The sequence below is a fragment of the Lynx canadensis genome, chromosome C1, assembly GCF_007474595.2.
Source record: "Lynx canadensis isolate LIC74 chromosome C1, mLynCan4.pri.v2, whole genome shotgun sequence".
NCBI classification, from domain to species: Eukaryota; Metazoa; Chordata; class Mammalia; order Carnivora; family Felidae; genus Lynx; species Lynx canadensis.
Window position 1 is genome coordinate 51,245,605 of NC_044310.1, and position 18,049 is coordinate 51,263,653.

The following is an 18,049-nucleotide window of genomic DNA, read 5'->3' on the forward strand; positions in this document are numbered from 1 at the left end:
CAGAACACATACTATAATTATTTTTTCAGGAGATGAACTGTCACACTGAACCTGTATACAAGATATTTGTTCAAGGCAAAAAATTTAGCCTATGTCCACAAAACATAGTTGTTCTGGTAAAACTGACTGGTTCATGTCAAGGAATGCATTTTCACCCCTTGGTATCAATCACTGTGATCTAAGCAATTGAGCTAACTAGGCTAGTCATGGTTATTAATTAAGCACCCATAAATTCTCCATAAAGATGGGCTTTTAAAGCCAATCAATGCCTTTTTCCTGACTTGGAACAAAAAGATCTATAGCAGATTAAGTCAAGGAGTAGGATCAGAAATAGTAGAAGTAACATTCTAGGGTGTTTTCTTTGCCATGTAGTCAACTTCCCATAAAATGTCTCTCTCCTATTTTCCCTATTTACCCAGGCAGGGTGTGCTCCAGAACCACGCTGCCTAGGTTCCAATGCCAACTCTGCCACTCTCTTGCTGTGCGACCTTGTGCAAGTTACTAAATGTTCCTGTGCCTCAGTTTCCATCTCTGAAGAATAACAGCAATCTCTATCATAGAGACTTGTTGAGAGTCCTAAATGAATCAATAGAGTTGGTGTCCACCTACTTCTCTTGTGTCCATGTTGTTAAATGCAATGATCAATTCTTAGTTTTCTTTTCTTTTTTTTTTTTTTTAATTTTTTTTTTTCAACGTTTATTTATTTTTGGGACAGAGAGAGAGCATGAACGGGGGAGGGGCAGAGAGAGAGGGAGACACAGAATCGGAAACAGGCTCCAGGCTCTGAGCCATCAGCCCAGAGCCCGACGCGGGGCTCGAACTCACGGACCGCGAGATCGTGACCTGGCTGAAGTCGGACGCTTAACCGACTGCGCCACCCAGGCGCCCCTCTTAGTTTTCTTTTTATTTGGCCCATCGCACAATTCAGCACAGTTCATCACCTTCTCTTCCTTGACACTCTCTTCTTCTGGCTTACAAGATTCTTTGCTGTCCTGGCTTTTCTCCCCCTTCACTGCTCCTCCTAAAGTTCTCCTCATCTCTCTAATCTGTAAATGTTGGAATGCCCTAAAGCTTAGTCCTTAGTCTTTTTCTCTTCTCTTCAGTGTTTATACTCCTTTATGATTTCCTCCAGGTTCACAACTTCATAAATATCTATATGGTGGCAACTCTGCAGTTTATAACTCCAGCTTGAATCTCCCCCCTTAACTAACTGTTTTACATCTCTAGTTCGTTATCTAGTAGGCATCTCATATTTAACACAAAGTTAAACTCCTGATCTCTCCTCCCTACACCCACCCCCAAAAGCTGCCTCTTCCTTCCACAGTTTTCTGTCTCAATAAATAGCAATTCTACTATTGAGTTACTCAGGCCAAAAACCTTCAAGTCATCCTTGACCCCTCTCTTGCTCTCCCTCTTGCCTTGCAACAATTCCATCAACAAATCCTGCCATCTTTACTTAAATATATGATCTTGAAATATATATGTTAAATATAATCTCTCAGTACCCAATCGCTACCATCCTGTTCCAAGCCTCTGTCATTTCCCACTTGGATTATTGGAACAGTTCTGTACTTCAGTCCTTGACCTCCTATGGTCCACTCTCAACATACCGAACAGAGAGATCTGTTAACAATCTGTCACAACCCTCAAATGGTGTCCCACACCACTTAGTGTAGAAACCAAAGTCCTCATAATGGTTCACAGGCCCTTTGTCTTCTGGTCCCTGGTTACCCTGCTGACCTCATCTCCACCTGTGCCCACCGCTCACTCTTCCTCAGCCACACTGGCCTCTTATTCCACAAATGTGCCAGGCAGGCTCTTGCCTTAGGTCTCTGTACTTGCTTTGCTCTCTGCTTGCTTCCTAGCCTCTTTCAAGTATTTGCTTACATATCACCTGCTCACTGATGTCTTCTCTGATAACCTCATTGAAAAGTGCTACCCCACCTTCCATACCCCTCACATCCAGCTCTTCCTATTTCCATTCTGTTTTACATTTCTCCATAGAATTTATCACCACCTGTCATTCTGTATGTTTTGTTTGTTTGCTGTGTCTTCCCCTACAGAATGCAAATTCCTAGAGAGCAGGGGTTTTTGCATGTTTGGTTTCCTGTTGGATTCCTAGCACCTAGAACAGTGCCCATAATATATTAGACCTCAATAAATATCTGCTGAATGAGTGAATGAAGTGCTTACAGTAGCTTTTAGCACATAATGACAATTCAGTAAATATAAACTATTATTTTATTCCAATTATAAAGTTGTCATTGTGCATATAGAATAAGTCTAAGCAAAGAGTCTCCCTATGCATATTAATAACCATCTAAATCTATAAAGTAAAACTCCTTTATTATTTCACTTCAGCTTCAAAATATCCCTTCTGGATTACTGCAATGCTTAGCACCATACTTTGTACACCCTCAGTAAATGTTTGTTGAATAAAATGAATGGTTCCATTTCTGAATTGAGAATCTCTCCTTCAGAATGCCAAGACCAGAAACCCAAGGTCTTTTGGGACCAGCTCCCTAATTAAACAGAACAATAGCAACAAAGGTGGGAGAAACTTACAGATTAAAATTTCCCCTTCTTCCATTCTAAGTCTTTGTCAGCCCTGGGTCTTTTTAATTTAATATTACTAGTCCATTTTAAAAGTTTAACTTTGTTTTTCACTCTAAAACTTGGTATTCATGTTGTACTATAATACAAAGTTCAGTATCATAGCAAATGATAGATACGTTCATGAAGATACCTTTCTCACGTCAGTTCAATGAATAGAGAGATCTACTATGTACTAAACAGTGTGCTAAGTACTACAGATTTGTAGATGAATATTACTTGGTTCTGCCTTTAAGAAGCCCCAGAACAATGGATAAGACAGACATGTAAATAATTGCATTTCGGTACAATGTAGTAAATGTTGTAACAGAGCCATGTACAAAGGTAGAGATGTAGCAAATAGGAAGGAATGATTAACTTTGGGAGATCGTGTGAGACGGGAAGAGGTTAAAAGAAGGCTTCATAAAAGTTATATGCATGCAAAGCTTTTATGTATGAAAAAGAATAAATGGGGAGTTACTTTGATAAGTAAGGTGGGAGCTGGAGAGGCAGAAACATTTCAGACGGAGGGAGCAGCATATGCAAAGGCACAGAGATGTGCGACAAATAGTGTATGCAGAAAACTACAATAGCGTGGCATTCCTGAAACACAAAGTGTGTGTGAGAGTAGGGGGTGGTAGTATGTGTGGGAAGTCACAGAACATGAGCCTGCATGGCTTTCCAAGCAGCATTAAGAGCTGGTACTATCCCACATGGTCAGTGGGGAGCTATTCAAAACAAGCATGGCTCTAAAAACTATTCTGCCTGCTCTATAGATGGTGTACTGAAGAAGATAGAGTAGAGGTAAGGCATTTACTTAGGAGGCTATTGAAAAAGTCTGGGGATAAGATGATGATGGCCTGAATGAAGGCAGGGTTACTGGAGATGTGGAAGAAGAAAGGGCTTTTGAAATATTCTTAAGACTTAGACAAAACTAATTTGATTGATTACATTTAGGGGGCATGATGTAGGCAAATACCAATTTGCTTCATAAAAGTACATTTCCTGTTCCCAGATTCTAAATGAGTTGGAGCCTCATCATTTGCTGAGAAGGTATTCTGAGAACAGAAGCTATGGGAGGATTCCACACCCCACAGGCCTATGATAAAGTAAGGTCCCCTTGGGGTTTAACCTCCAGAATTAAATGGTTGATTTCCAAGGCAAAAATCTCCAACCTGGTCTCTAAGAGTTGGAGGGAGTCTCAGAGGTCACTTTGTCCAGGCTTCTACCTAATGCAGGAACCATTTCTGTATGGATGCTCCCAGACAGAAGATCATGCATCCCCTTCCAGTCTGGGGATTTTGTCACTCTCAAAAGCAGCCCTTTCTACCTTTGAACAGCTCTATTAGAAAGCTCTACTCTTCATTGAGCCAAAATTGGCCTTCTATACTTTGGTTCTGGTGATATCCCATAAGGCTACACAAGTGTGACTCTTTTTCAAAAAGATGTCTTACTCGGGAATTAAAGATAATTTTTGGATCCCCAAAGTTTCCTCAGTTCCAGCTGCCCCTTATGGGACTCGATGTCTGTACCCCTTACCATCTTGGTCATGCTTCTGTGGACAAGCATGAAGTATCAATACTCCTCTTAGGAGGCAACACCAAAAACCTAACATAATACTGCACATGTGGTTTGGCCACAAATGCCAGTGGTCTGGACATGTGTTTTCATCAGTGTAGCCTGACTGAGGTTCTTAGTTTTTTGTAGCAGTCAAATCATTGGCGCCTGCTGAGTTCTTGTCACCGAAGCCCCCCAAACTAAACCTTTCTTATCACATCTTACTCTGTCAATCCTGTCCAGTTCAGTTCATTTTTAAAATATATATGCAGGCACTTTCAATAATAACCAAAGATGACGAATGGATAAAGAACATGTGGTTTATATATACAATGGAATACTACTTGGCAATGAGGAAGAAAGAAATGCTGCCATTTGCAACAACGTGGATGGAGCTGGAGGGTATTATGCTAAGTAAAATAAATCAGTCAGAGAAAGACAGATGTATGTTTTCAGTCATATGTGGAACTTGAGAAACTTAACAGAAGACCATGGGAGAAGGGAAAGGGAAAAACAGTTTCAAACAGAGAGGGAGGCAAACCATGAGAGACTTAAATACAGAGAACAAACTGAGGGCTGATGGGGGTGGGTGGGGGAGAGGGGAAAATGGATGATGGGCATTGAGGAGGGCACTTGTTGGGATGAACACTGGGTATTGTATGTAAGCAATGAATCACGGGAATCTACCCCCAAAACCAAGAGCACACTGTATACACTGCATGTTAGACAACTTGACAATAAATTATATTTAAAAAAAGAATCTATGTGCAGGACTTCATATATATTCCTGTTAAATTTCACCTTCTTGGGTTCGTAGACCCAGAGTTTGTCTGTGATAAAAGTTAACTGATCCAAGACTCAAAATGATCATATTAACCGTGCTTTCAGTTTTGTGTCATCTGCAAATTTGATTTCCTTGAGGTTTACCTTTAATTGCATCCCCTCCTCAACTTTATCTGTTTATATTCCCTTCCTGTCTTGATCTCCTAATCATAGAGGAGCTCAGGAACTCTGACCCTTTTGCTGCAGCAGCTGACATGGCCCCACACTCTGCCGCCCCTTAGCCTCTGTTGTTACTGCTACTCTCCTGCTGTCACCCCTGGTGATGGCGGCTGACTCGGATGTCTTTGGGGTTTGTCACTCCTCTGTTCACTGCTCACTCGCACACTGCTGCTGATGTTATCATTCATTTTGCTTTTTGTCAACCTAGTACTTCTTGTGTTCTAACAGGCTCTGCACTCAGATGGGGAAGCCCTCCAGCCCCAAGCATTGCAGTTCTTTAATTACACACCACAGAGGAAATCTTACCTTCTCTCTCTCTCTCTCTCTCTCTCTCTCTCTGTGCGTGTGTGTGTGTGTGTGTGTGTGTGTGCGCGTGCGCACGCGCGAATGTGTGAGTGTATGAATACCCCTTGTGGTGCAGACCCTATTTCTCTCACTCAGTACCCCTTGTGGTGCAGACCCTATTTCTCTCACTCTATCTTTAGGTTTTTACAGACTCTCTAACTCTTTACAGGATTCCTTCAAGGCTGGGACAAAAGACAATGTAAGTTGTAAGCAACAGTCATAGGCTCTGTCGAGAGTTTGCTGTATAGTCAGTATTCAGTGCCCAGAGTAGAACACTCCAAATCTTCACTTCCCACCAGTGTCCCTGGCTTGAACTGGTGACCTTCCGCTAGCTACCCAAGGTGAATTCTACCCCCCCCCCCTCCACATTCTCTCCTTTTAGAGCACATGAGGAGTTGAAGAATATCCCTTGTCCTCTACCCTTGGCTAAGAGTCTTTGTCCTGGAAACAAAAATCAGTTTTAGCTCTACGTCCTGTTTTTGGAGTATTGCCTCTTCACTCAAACAGAATTTACATAGGTGATTGTAATGTGCCTGAATTCTGAGGCAGGTTCCCAGAATGCTCATGGTTCCCAATCTATAATACTCGCCACATCTCTTTTACTAAGGATGTATGCCTCATCCAGCTTAAGAAACTCACATTTGGAGTTTTTTCTTTTCAGATCTGGTCTAGTCACCCTAGCAGTTATGACTTAACCTCTCAGCATAGCTTCCCCCCCCCCATAAAATGAGAGTAATACCTTTATACCTTAATTTTTTTTAGGGATCCAATGAACTACTGTATGTAAAATAATTTCACAGGTTCTAACAAACAGTGCAAGTATTATTTACTAGAATCATCCACTGTCCAATTCATCTATAAGAGTCTAATTCAGGCTGCTGGAAAATATGTGACCCGTGAAAGGAATAAAGTTAGTCCCTTGGGGGCTACAAGACTGTCACAGGGTCAGAATCGCCCAATTTTAGAGTAGGATGAGGCCGAAGAGATCATTTGGTCCAACCCCCTCATTTTGCTAATGAAAAATCAGACCAGAGAGGAGTCACAGACTTGCCTTGAGATTTGCTTGGGTCAGAGGATCTGCAGAGAAGTAGCAATCCCAAACCTGGAGAAGGCGAGGGGCTGGCCAGCAATCTGAAAATGGGCCCTGCCTCTCCCTAGGTCAGGGACCTCTCATCAGGCATGATTTTTTTTTTTAAACCTTGTTCCTTACCTTTGAGAGCAAAGTTGGGCTTCCTCAGGCTCACAGGCTCCTCAAAGACTCACCTGTGTCTTTTTATCAAATGGGTTTCCCAAGCAAACACAACCATGTTGTTGTTTGTGGCTCAGTCACTTTGCTGTGCTGGGAATGAAGGCTCCACTCTTGATCAGCCAGGGACTCCAGGGCCAAGTCTCTGATATATAGTGCGGGGACTGCAGGGCATCTGAGTTGTAACAAGAACAAGATGAGCTTGTGGCCTCGGGCTTGTAACCTGCTCCTCAACCCACACTTCAAAGAAAGTTATTACACAAGAGTTAGACTAAATCAAACCAAACTGCAATGTTTGCGCACTGTGGCCCATTTTCAGATCTCGTTGTATCTCACCACAAGTCTCTCGGAAACCCAGTTGGGAGCAGAACAAAACGATCCAATGATAATTTAGTTGTAGGTCTTTAAAAATGAGCCCAACTGATTTATTTTGAAATTTCAGTTAAGCATGATGTCAAGAAAATCTCTCTGGCTATCTATCATCTTTTTTCCTCTTGCATAGTCCGAGTAGGCAGAATAAAATTAGAAAATGGCTATTCACATGCTTCCCAGTTTTTGTTATAAGCTGATATTGTTACTAGAATATCAGAATGTTAAGATGTTTCAGTGGTAATTTTCTGCCCAAAGAACAGTCTTTATTATGCAATTTACTTTTTTTGTTAGGAATGTTATACAGGTGCTATAGGAAGAGATATAGTAAATGATCTAAAGATATAATTTCACTTTGGTTAGACCTGCTACTCCCACCCACCTTTTCAAATCACAACAACCCGAAAGTATGAAAAATTATATTTTTTCTCTTGTAGCTTTGAACAGTGGATATGAGATCCATAAAGCTTTTGAATCAACAAAGAAATAAAACTTATTTGTATTTGTTGTTGTCTAGTGTTGAGTATGTGTTGTAGGATGGTAAAACTTCATATGGTAAATACGGTAACTCTCATTTAATTTAGTAATTGAACTATTAAAACCCATCCCTCTTGGCCATTCATCATGCATTTACTCTGTGGGACAGTGAGACTTTTAGAAAATCCTCCATCCAACCATGAGTCATTACAATGTCTCAGAACCATGGAGGGTTATGGCTGGGAGAGATCATCACATTGTACGAAGAATGGACTGAGACCACAAAGACAGGTGATTTACCCCAGTTCACACAGCCAGATCCCCAGGGCCAAGGCTAGAATTCAGGTTGGTGCTCTTTCTGCTTATATTCCAGATGTGGCACCTCTCTTGTTAGATTGTGGGTAACAGAACAAAATCCAAAATCAAAGCATTTTGCGTGAGACAAACGTGAACTGTTTTATTGTAAACCCAAGGCCACTAAGTAAAAAAACGAAAAATAACAACAAAATAATCAAAGAAAGTAACCAGCCCTTATGGGTGGCATGAGAGGCTGCAAAGCCCAGGGAGAGCTATGATCTGCGGTTGAAGGTAAGAGGAGAGAAACACTCTTCTGGCTTCTGTGGACTGGACACACCCATGGTGCAGGAATGGAATATATTCATGGCTACCTTTCCATACTTCTACGTATTACTTCAATATTTGTGTGTCATCCTTAGATACCAGAATGAAGCTTCAAGTTGCTCTGCCTTGGAAAAATTAAAGACTATGATCCTGCCCTGGTTCCTCACTTTCTGCCCTGTCCAGCACCTTGCCCCTGTCTGGGTAGGTGCTACCACTATCTGTCTTCTGAGGCAGAAGGTTAATCAGTCTGTCACTAAGACTTAACTAACACCTCTGCATCCTCAGCCCCAGCAGACACAAGGAGTATCACACAGTCACAGAGGGAGATGATCATATGCTCAGAGGTTTCAGGGGGTATTCGAGTCTCAAAAATATTTGCAAAATTTCATGTATGCAGGAATACTTTGAGAAGAATCAAAGAAATATCTGGTTATCGGAGGGGTCCATGACTCAAAAGAGGTTAAGATTAATTGGGCCAGTTTGAGAGACAAGACTAATTACAGAATCAGCAAAATGAGAACATTATATAATACATTTGTGGGATCAAGGTGAGTCAGCATGAGACAGCTTCCAGAATGAGGTGAGATTTTTAGGTATGTCTTGAAAGGTGGATGTTTGGATATGTGGAAAGAAGAGGGCAAGTGTGCCTGACTAGAAGAACACAGTGGATTGGGAAATAAAATGTATTCAACAGAACACCTATGATACATTAGGCACCTTACTACATATGATCTCATTTAATCCTCACAAAAAGCTAATGAAGTGAAGATTATCACCTCCATGTTACAGGTGAGAACAGATTCAGGGAAGCAGAGTGACATGGCCACAGGTAGGAGATTAGCAAAGCCAGATTTAGAAACTAGGTCATTTCACCTTAAAACCTTTGTTCTTTTTTCCACACTGGCCTACAGTAGCTATAGCATAAACAAAGTAATGAAAAAGGAATGAGCATGGCAAATATAAATGAGAGAGGGAATATACTTGATTGAAGTAAAGGCTTCTTGCTGAGGAACAAAGCTTATATTGGTAACAGCAGAGCTAGATCTTATCAGGCTAGGATAACAACTAACCTTTATGGAGCATTTATCACGTGCCAGTCATGATGCTAGGCTCTTTATCTCATTTAATCCTCAGAACAACCCCATGAAGAGATACTGTTATCCTCGTTTCCCACTTAGTGAATCTAAGGTTGTAAGTAATCTGTCTGGGTTCACACAGACTGGGTGGCTGAACTGGAATGAGTTGAAATTCAAATCTGTTTGACGCTAGAGTCTGTACTCTCGAAACATGCTAGAGAATTAACATTTTGTGAGTATTCACGGTGTGCCATTCACGGTGATGAGTGCTTTTTTATATGCACTGTATCATTTAATCCCAGAGAAACCCTATGAAGGAGATATCATTATTATTTTCCCTATTTTATAGATGAGAAGCAAAGTCACAGGTGAACTGAAGCACAGGAAGGTTTAGTAACTAGCCCAAGGTCACACAGTTTAGGAGGGCTGGAATCTAACTCAGAACTCCTAAGATACACTGTTTGCCCAAAACAGGGATTCTGGAAGTGAAGGACTAAAAAGGATGCTTCTCTTAACTATTCCCTCTCCTCACATTATATTTCTTATCTTCTTGGCTTTTCATGCCTTTTAGTGGCTCCCCTATTGCTTCAGATCCCCCTATACATTGGACCCAAATCACCATTAAAAGAAAGCCTGGGGTAAATGTTTTGTAATGTTATAAATGGAGGTAATGTGATTAAGACTTCATTTATTCATCAAACATTTACTGAGCCCCTACTAGGAACTGTTCAGGGTGCTGGGAATACAAAGATACCAAAAACAAAGTAGTTATCTTTAAGGACTGCACAGTCTTGTGAAGGGGGGACAGACACATAAACCAATAATTAAAATGCAGTGTGATAATTCACGTGGTAGAGGTAGGGACAGAGTAATATCAGAACAGGGATAAGTGGCATCTAACTTAGAATGGGGATGAGGGCATTGGTGGGAGTTAAAGAAAATGCCCCGAAGAAAGTGACATTTCAATGAACTCTTTTTAAGTTGCAATTTTCTTGTACGTTTTCTATATCCAACAGGCTGTTTATGACATTTTGAAGCTGTTAGTTCAAGATGGCCAACACAATGTCACTTAATTGTATTTTCTTACACACACAAACACACACACAGTCTTTCTCTCATACTACTTTTATTCTCTCACTGCACAACTGCTTTTTCTTAAACTTAAAAAGTCAACACAAGAGCAGTGGTTTGTAAAGACATTTGCTGCTTGCAGGGCTTTTGCTGGTGGTATTAAATGCACTGCTGTTAGGAAAGGCTTTGAATACTTCCCTATTTGACCAAAGCAGCAAGCTCGACTGATGAAGCACTGAGTCAAGTATCTCTCATCACATGTGACTTTTAGACCGAGAGGCATTTCCAAGGTCTTTCCATATTTATTTATTATTTTTAGATGTAAAAAAAATTTATTGCCATATAATTTACATATAATAAAATTCAATTCAAATGTGCAGTTTGATGAATTTTGACAAATGTTTATAACTGTATAATTACCATTAGAGTCAAGATACAGATATTTCCCAAACCTGAAAAAGTTCCTTTGTGCCTTTTTGCAGTCACTGGACTTTGTCATAGCAAGACCTGTAGTGAGCGGCTGTTAAAGTTGTTCAATGCTAGAAACAGCAGGACTAATCTAAGAAACCAACACTTGCCAAGCACTTTCTAGATGCCTTACTTAAGTATATGCATAAATTTATTTACACCCCCCTACCATGGAGGTATTATCTCCACTCTTATAGAAAAGCAAACTATGGCCCATAGAATTTAAATAACTTGCTTAAGGTCACTGAGCCAGAAGAGGTGGAGCCAGGATTCCACAGAAATTATGGTTCCCACAATAACTTCTCACTGCTAATACAGAGAGAAAAAGAAATAGAGAAATATGGGAAGCCAAACACAGAAGACTAGATACCGTCTAATTCTATTTATATGAAATTCTAGAAAAGGCAAAACTAGTGATCAAAAGTAGACCATTGGTTGCTAGGAGTGGGGGAGAGGATTAACTGTAAAGGGGTACAAGGGAACTTTTCCATGTTATGGAAATATTCTGTATCTTGATTATAATAGTAATTACACAACTATATACATTTGCCAAAACTCATCAAAATGTATACTTAAAATTGAATTATATGAAAATTATACATCAATAATGCAAATTTTAAAAACATCCAAAAAGAAAAAATATAGAAGACCTCTGAAATATCCCTTTGTTTAAAAGTCACAGCAACATCATCATCTTTATAAATAAAACTTTTGGGATGCCTGGGTAGCTCAGTTGGTTAAGCATCTGACTTGATCTCAGCTCAGGTTTTGATCTCAGGGTCGTAAGTTCAAGCCCCGCATTGGGCTCCATGCTGGGCATGGAGCCTACTTAAAAAAAAAATCTATATCTATACCTCACTTTTGTCATATTGAATAATAAAGGCATAGAAATATTTTTTATATAATTAGATGCTACAATTTTTTTATCTGGCAAAAATTAATTAGCACTCGCTATTACATTGAAATTAAATCAGCAAGCTCTATTTTCTTGCATTACGTGAACAATTCAATGTACACATTTCTGAATGTTACAAACGTCTGGTGAATGGGGGTCTGATTAAGCATGATCCAAAAAGAGCTTGCAAGTAGGACTGTTTACTAACATTTCAATTTCTATGCCTCATTTATTAGACTTAGAATAAAAAGGTGAGAGGGCTGTTTGGGATTGTCTTTAACCTTGATGATATTTCCACTGAAGCAGCATAATGGCTCTTAATTGCTTAAGTGAAGAGAACATGTTGACGTGTCCTTCTTTGGGCTAAGAGCTTAGGGCCTAAACCATTATGCTAATTCAAGCATTATATACACCAAAGTATTTATGGGACTGACACAAGTGATGTTGCAGGTAAAGGGCTGTGAAATGGTCTGTAAACAGAGAGAATTGATTTGAGGCCCAAAAGCAGTGCTGTTAAAAGTCACAGCCATTGAACAGCCAACCCTACAATTTCTATCCAGATTGTCAAACTGGGTCAGACAGTGTCAGCAGGGCTGCCATTAGAGATCAGATGGGTGGTTTAATAATATGTAAACCAACCACATAAACAGGTAATTCTCATGGTAGAGATCCATACCTGTCTGGGATATATGTGTGTGTGTGTGTGTGTGTGTGTGTGTGCGCGCGCGCACGCACATGAGAATTTTCATTAGAAAAACTTCACAGTGCCACATTTAGTCAAATGTCAATGCATTGGTTTTTGGCAAAAACAAAAAACAAACAACAACAACAACCAAAAAAAATTCCAGCAGGTACAAGTTAGATAAAAGAGCAACAATGCAATGTAAAGATATCTAAGGAGAATGATTCTGCAAACATACAAGAAGTGGTGACAATCAGATCCTTGCACTTGACCTCCTAGGTTTTCAACATCATTTGTTTTTTATGTGTTTTTTCCTATAATAGGACTGTACATTTTTTGTGCCAACCTCAAAATAATTGTGTAAGGCTTCTCATCACCTGCACTGCTAGCATGCCTCACTTCAGACATCAAAAAATGTAATCGATTTCTTTTAAAACTAGATTCTATATATGCAGTCTCCAAAATGACATTTGGATGGCTTAGTCCCATATTTGATTTAAATCTGTGAAAACCAGTATTATCCAATTGTTTAGTCTGTTTATATGACTACTATGGAAAATTTCCTTCCATCCCAACTTAAAGGCAGAGGAAGAAATCATGGTTCCAATCATTTTCCTTTCCCAAACAGAACAAAATAAAAATCTGTAAATATATTAAGAGATACAACATGATGAAGAAGACTATGAACTTCAAATCCCTACTCTGCCACTTACTTTCTTTGGGCAAGCTGTGATCTCTTTGGGCCTACGCTGCTTTCTCTGTAAAATGGGGCACTGACCTCACAGGATTGTAATGTGGATTAATATGTAAAAATTGCTTAGAAAAGTTCCTGGCACAAAGTAAATATTCAAAAATGGAACATATTACTGATACATATTTGGCCTCATAAACTTTCGATTTATGCCCACTATAACTTATATCTAAGTATAATTTTTTTCTTTCTTGGGGTTCACAGAGATTATTAACATTCGAGGGAGTTTATGAGACATGGGTATGGTATTTAAAAAACAAAACAGCTGTTACTTCCTTTTTTCCCCCTCTGATGAAGGTTTTCTGCCATAGATTAAGTTCTACCACAGGAGTACATCTTTCTCACTTGGTTTCAATATTGGAACTGCATAAGGTGGCAGTCACCATAAATGGAGTAACAGTGACATCCTGTACTAATTGATATGGATCAGTTAAATTCTTCAGGCCCCTCTTTTGGACAACAACCTCTAGGATGCTTTTCCTCTTATTAGATGGCATCTTATGTTAATTTGCTACCATTCCAAGTCAAGCTTTTAGCGTAGAGCTCTGCTTATATTGGCCAATAGTTTTATTTATTTATTTATTTTCAATATATGAAGTTTATTGTCAAATTGGTTTCCATACAACACCCAGTGCTCATCCCAAAAGGTGCCCTCCTCAATACCCATCACCCACCACCCCCTCCCTCCCATCCCCATCAACCCTCAGTTTGTTCTCAGTTTTTAAGAGTCTCTGATGTTTTGGCTCTCTTCCACTCTAACCTCTTTTTTTTTTTCCTTCCCCTCCCCCATGGGTTTCTGTTAAGTTTCTCAGGATCCACGTAAGAGTGAAACCATATGGTATCTGTCTTTCTCTGTATGGCTTATTTCACTTAGCATAACACTCTCCAGTTCCATCCATGTTGCTACAAAGGGCCATATTTCATTCTTTCTCATTGCCACGTAGTACTCCATTGTGTATATAAACCACAATTTCTTTATCCATTCATCAGTTGCTGGACATTTAGGCTCTTTCCATAATTTGGCTATTGTTGAGAGTGCTGCTATAAACATTGGGGTACAAGTGCCCCTATGCATCAGTACTCCTGTATCCCTTGGGTAAATTCCTAGCAGTGCTATTGCTGGGTCATAGGGTAGGTCTATTTTTAATTTTTTGAGGAACCTCCACACTGTTTTCCAGAGTGGCTGCAGCAATTTGCATTCCCACCAACAGTGCAAGAGGGTTCCCGTTTCTCCACATCCTCTCCAGCATCTGTAGTCTCCTGATTTGTTCATTTTTTGGCCAACAGCTTTAATTAAAACATCTTTTGTTATGTATACACCTGCTCAGGAAATTTTGATGAATTCAGAATCATGAATGATTGTATTTAAAATCAACACTGTATGAAATCAAGACAGGGTTTAACTATCATATGATTTTACTGTCCTTTTAACTTTCTTTAGAATATGATTTTGATTTAATTTAGTTTTTAAAAAATTTTTTTAACATCTATTTATTATTGAGAGACAGAGAGACACAGAGCATGAGCAGGGGAAGGGCCGAGAGATGGAGAGGCACAGAATCTGAAGCAGGCTCCAGGCTCTGAGCTGTCAGCACAAAGCCTGACGCGGGGTTCAAACTCACAAACCACAAGATCACAACCTGAGCCAAAGTTAGACGCTTAACTGACTGAGCCACCCAGGCGCTCCTTGATTTAATTTTAATCAGCTGATAAGTTCTAGGGGTAAACTGTATTATGGTATTTTCTAAGGGCTTTAAGTGTGGGATCATATCAAAGGTTATACAGTTTATGGTTACTAAAAAGGTTCTGTTTGAAAATTTCTAATATGCTACAAATATATATTTTAGAAAATATTTTTAAATGCACATGACATTCCTTAATTGTAGATGAAAGAATTTTTCCAATTTCTGTCGCAACATTTTTGAGCTAGAGGTTTCTTTGAACCTTTGAACAGACATACATTCGTTTCAGAGATTCTGGCTGAGGAGAAAATTCAGTATTAGGACCAGAGATGATCTCTAGAAGTTATTTTCTTTCAATCCTTTCCATAGGCAGGGTCATGCCCAATAATTCTGGACCAATAGGAATTTAGCTTATTTGTAAAGGTAGCAAAAAGATTTCATACCTTTACATTGTAACCCATTCAGAGATTCTACAATTCAGGCCAACAGCTTCTTAATAAAGTTTAAACAAAATCAGAATGGTCCCCCAAAAGAGCATTGTAGATTATGCCCCTCCTATCCTCGTAAGAGGCCAAGTCAAAGAGATGAACAAACAGCTTGAGCTGGTTCTCTGGTCCCTTTAGGCTGCAGAGAAAAAGGCTTTAAGTCTATCAGGGATGACAAATAGATTTCAGTGTGAATGTCAATTCTGATAGATTAGCAGTAGTTGCCTGGAGCAGTGTTTGAGGACCTGAGGTTCTGTCCAGGATCAGCAGGAAATTGTGCCATGATCTATTAGCAATGCCTGCCATGGTGAAGCGATGGAAGATAGGAGCAGGGGCCCCATTTTTGCTAGGATTTGCCATTCCAAACCTGTATGTTTTATGTTCTCTCCTGTTGCCTGTTTTTCCCAGTTGAAGTTACTTTAAGGTTAACAAACCAGTACTAGGCTAGGTTAATACAAAGTAGGTGTTTCTTCCACCTGCATCACATTTTAAGATTTTTTTATAGATTTGGAAACATCCTGGGTACTCTTCCCACCCCGCCCACCCCCCCCCCCCGCCCGAACAAATGAAGAGTAACAGTGTCTTCTGAGAGCCTCAAACTTTTTTAATGTTTATTTATTTTTGATATAGAGAGAGACAGAGCATGAGGGGGGGAGGGGCAGAGAGAGAGGGAGACAGAGAATCTGAACCAGGCTCCAGGCTTGGAGCTGTCAGCACAGAGCCCGACGCAGGGCTTGAACTCACATACGGTAAGATCATGACCTGAGCCGAAGTTGGACGCTCAACTGACTGAGCCACCCAGGTGCCCCAAGACCCTGAAACTTTTACTTCACTGAACACATATTGAGCACCTACTATGTGTTAGGCATGTGCTAGGCATGTATGGGTAAGCATTAATGGGCTGTATTATTTGTTCAAAATATCTTTATTAAGAAAGTTAAAACAAATGGAAACCCCCTGAAGTCCCTAGAAATGCTTCATGCTCAATAAATTTGAAGTATACTTTTTTTAAATGTGTAAGATTTAGCTGGACACGTTTGGGCTCTTACTATTCCGTCACCCCTCTCATGAGAAGGAACATGGAAACACCTGACATGGGAGTTGAGCGATCTGCTCTCTTGTCCTGGTTCCATCACTAACAGGCAGTGGGACCTGAGCGAGTCCCTTCACCAGCTTGTGCCTCCATTCCCTATCTGTAAAGGAAAACACTACTGACTCCCTGGAATGTTGTGAGGCTGGTCATGTAGCAAAGGAAAGCACCTGGAACAATGTCTTATGCTAATGCTTTATGTAACATCAGCATGGAGCCTTGACTATTGTTTAAAATTGAACAAAGGAGAGACACAGGGACCAAGAAGGAGAACACCCCAAATATCTAAAACATTTAAACATTACATTTTAAATTCTTGCCAAAATGGGGTCAGGGAGGGACAAGGATTTGCCCCAAGTTTAAATACATTAAGAGTCAAATAGGCCTGCCTGAGTTCTAATGTGCCTTCTGGCACCTAGAAATTCTTTGGAGGGTCACTTGGGTGGCTCAGTCAGTTAAATGTCTGACTCTTGATTTTGGCTCAGGTCATGATCTCACAGTTCGTGAGTTCAAGACCTGCATCAGGCTGAGTGCTGATAGTGTAGAGCTGGCTTGGGATTCTCTCTCTCCCTTTCTCTCTGCCCCTCCCCAACTTGCATGCATGTGTGCACTCTCTCTCCCAAAATAAATAAATAAAAACACTTAATAAAAAAAAGAAATTCTTTGGAAAGTTACTTTACCACTTTTAAACCTCTGTTTCCTTATCTATACAATGGAACAATAATAGCACCCATCTCAGAAGATTGTATATTAGGTTAAATAATGATGTAAAAGCTGAGTACACTGTCCAGAACATAATAAGATTTAAATATATTTTAGCTACTATTATATTGCTTGGCAATGCTATTTGGGAAACACATAGGAATATGCTGTTTAATTTTTATGACTCTAATAATTCCTCATATTTGTTAACGATTACCAGGTCCCATTACACAGCTTCTCAATGCCTTGAACAGCCAGCATTTTGGACACTCCTGGTAAATACTACCATTTTCTCATCTAGTCCTCACAGAGATTTTGTGAGACACATATACCCATCACAGGGAAGACACTGAAACATAGATAGCTTGTGACTTGTCCAAGGTTACAAAGCTAAGAAGTGGCCAAGCCCGGACCTGGACCTCTGGCTTCAAATTCAGTAAAACACTCACCTCATGATGACATATGCACTTCATCACAGCCCTCTCACTCTGGTGTAGTCCTTTAACAATGTAATGTATTCTTGAATGCTTCTGGTTGAGAGGCTGGCTGTAACACAAAATTCAAAGAACACCCCCACCCCCACCACAAAATTTAAAAAAATACACAGTTAAAAATAAAAAAGGAAAAATGTCTGAGACCAAACCAATGAATTAAAATAACCATCTCCTTTTCTTGTCCTAATTTTCTGGAGAAGATCATTCAGATTTGGCCTAAGAATTAAAAGCAAACAGACAAAAAAACACGAGCAGAGACAGTAAATTGTCCTCATCATTTGCATGTGATTATTTGAATATATAGTCCCGGAAATAGTAAGAGATTCTGGTCTCTTAGGGTCTCCCTCCCCATCGACCTCTTCCTTTTTCTAACAGTCTTCACACCAGGGCAAATATACACATGAACACGATGAGTAGAATTAGAGACAGACTGTTGTCTCCACC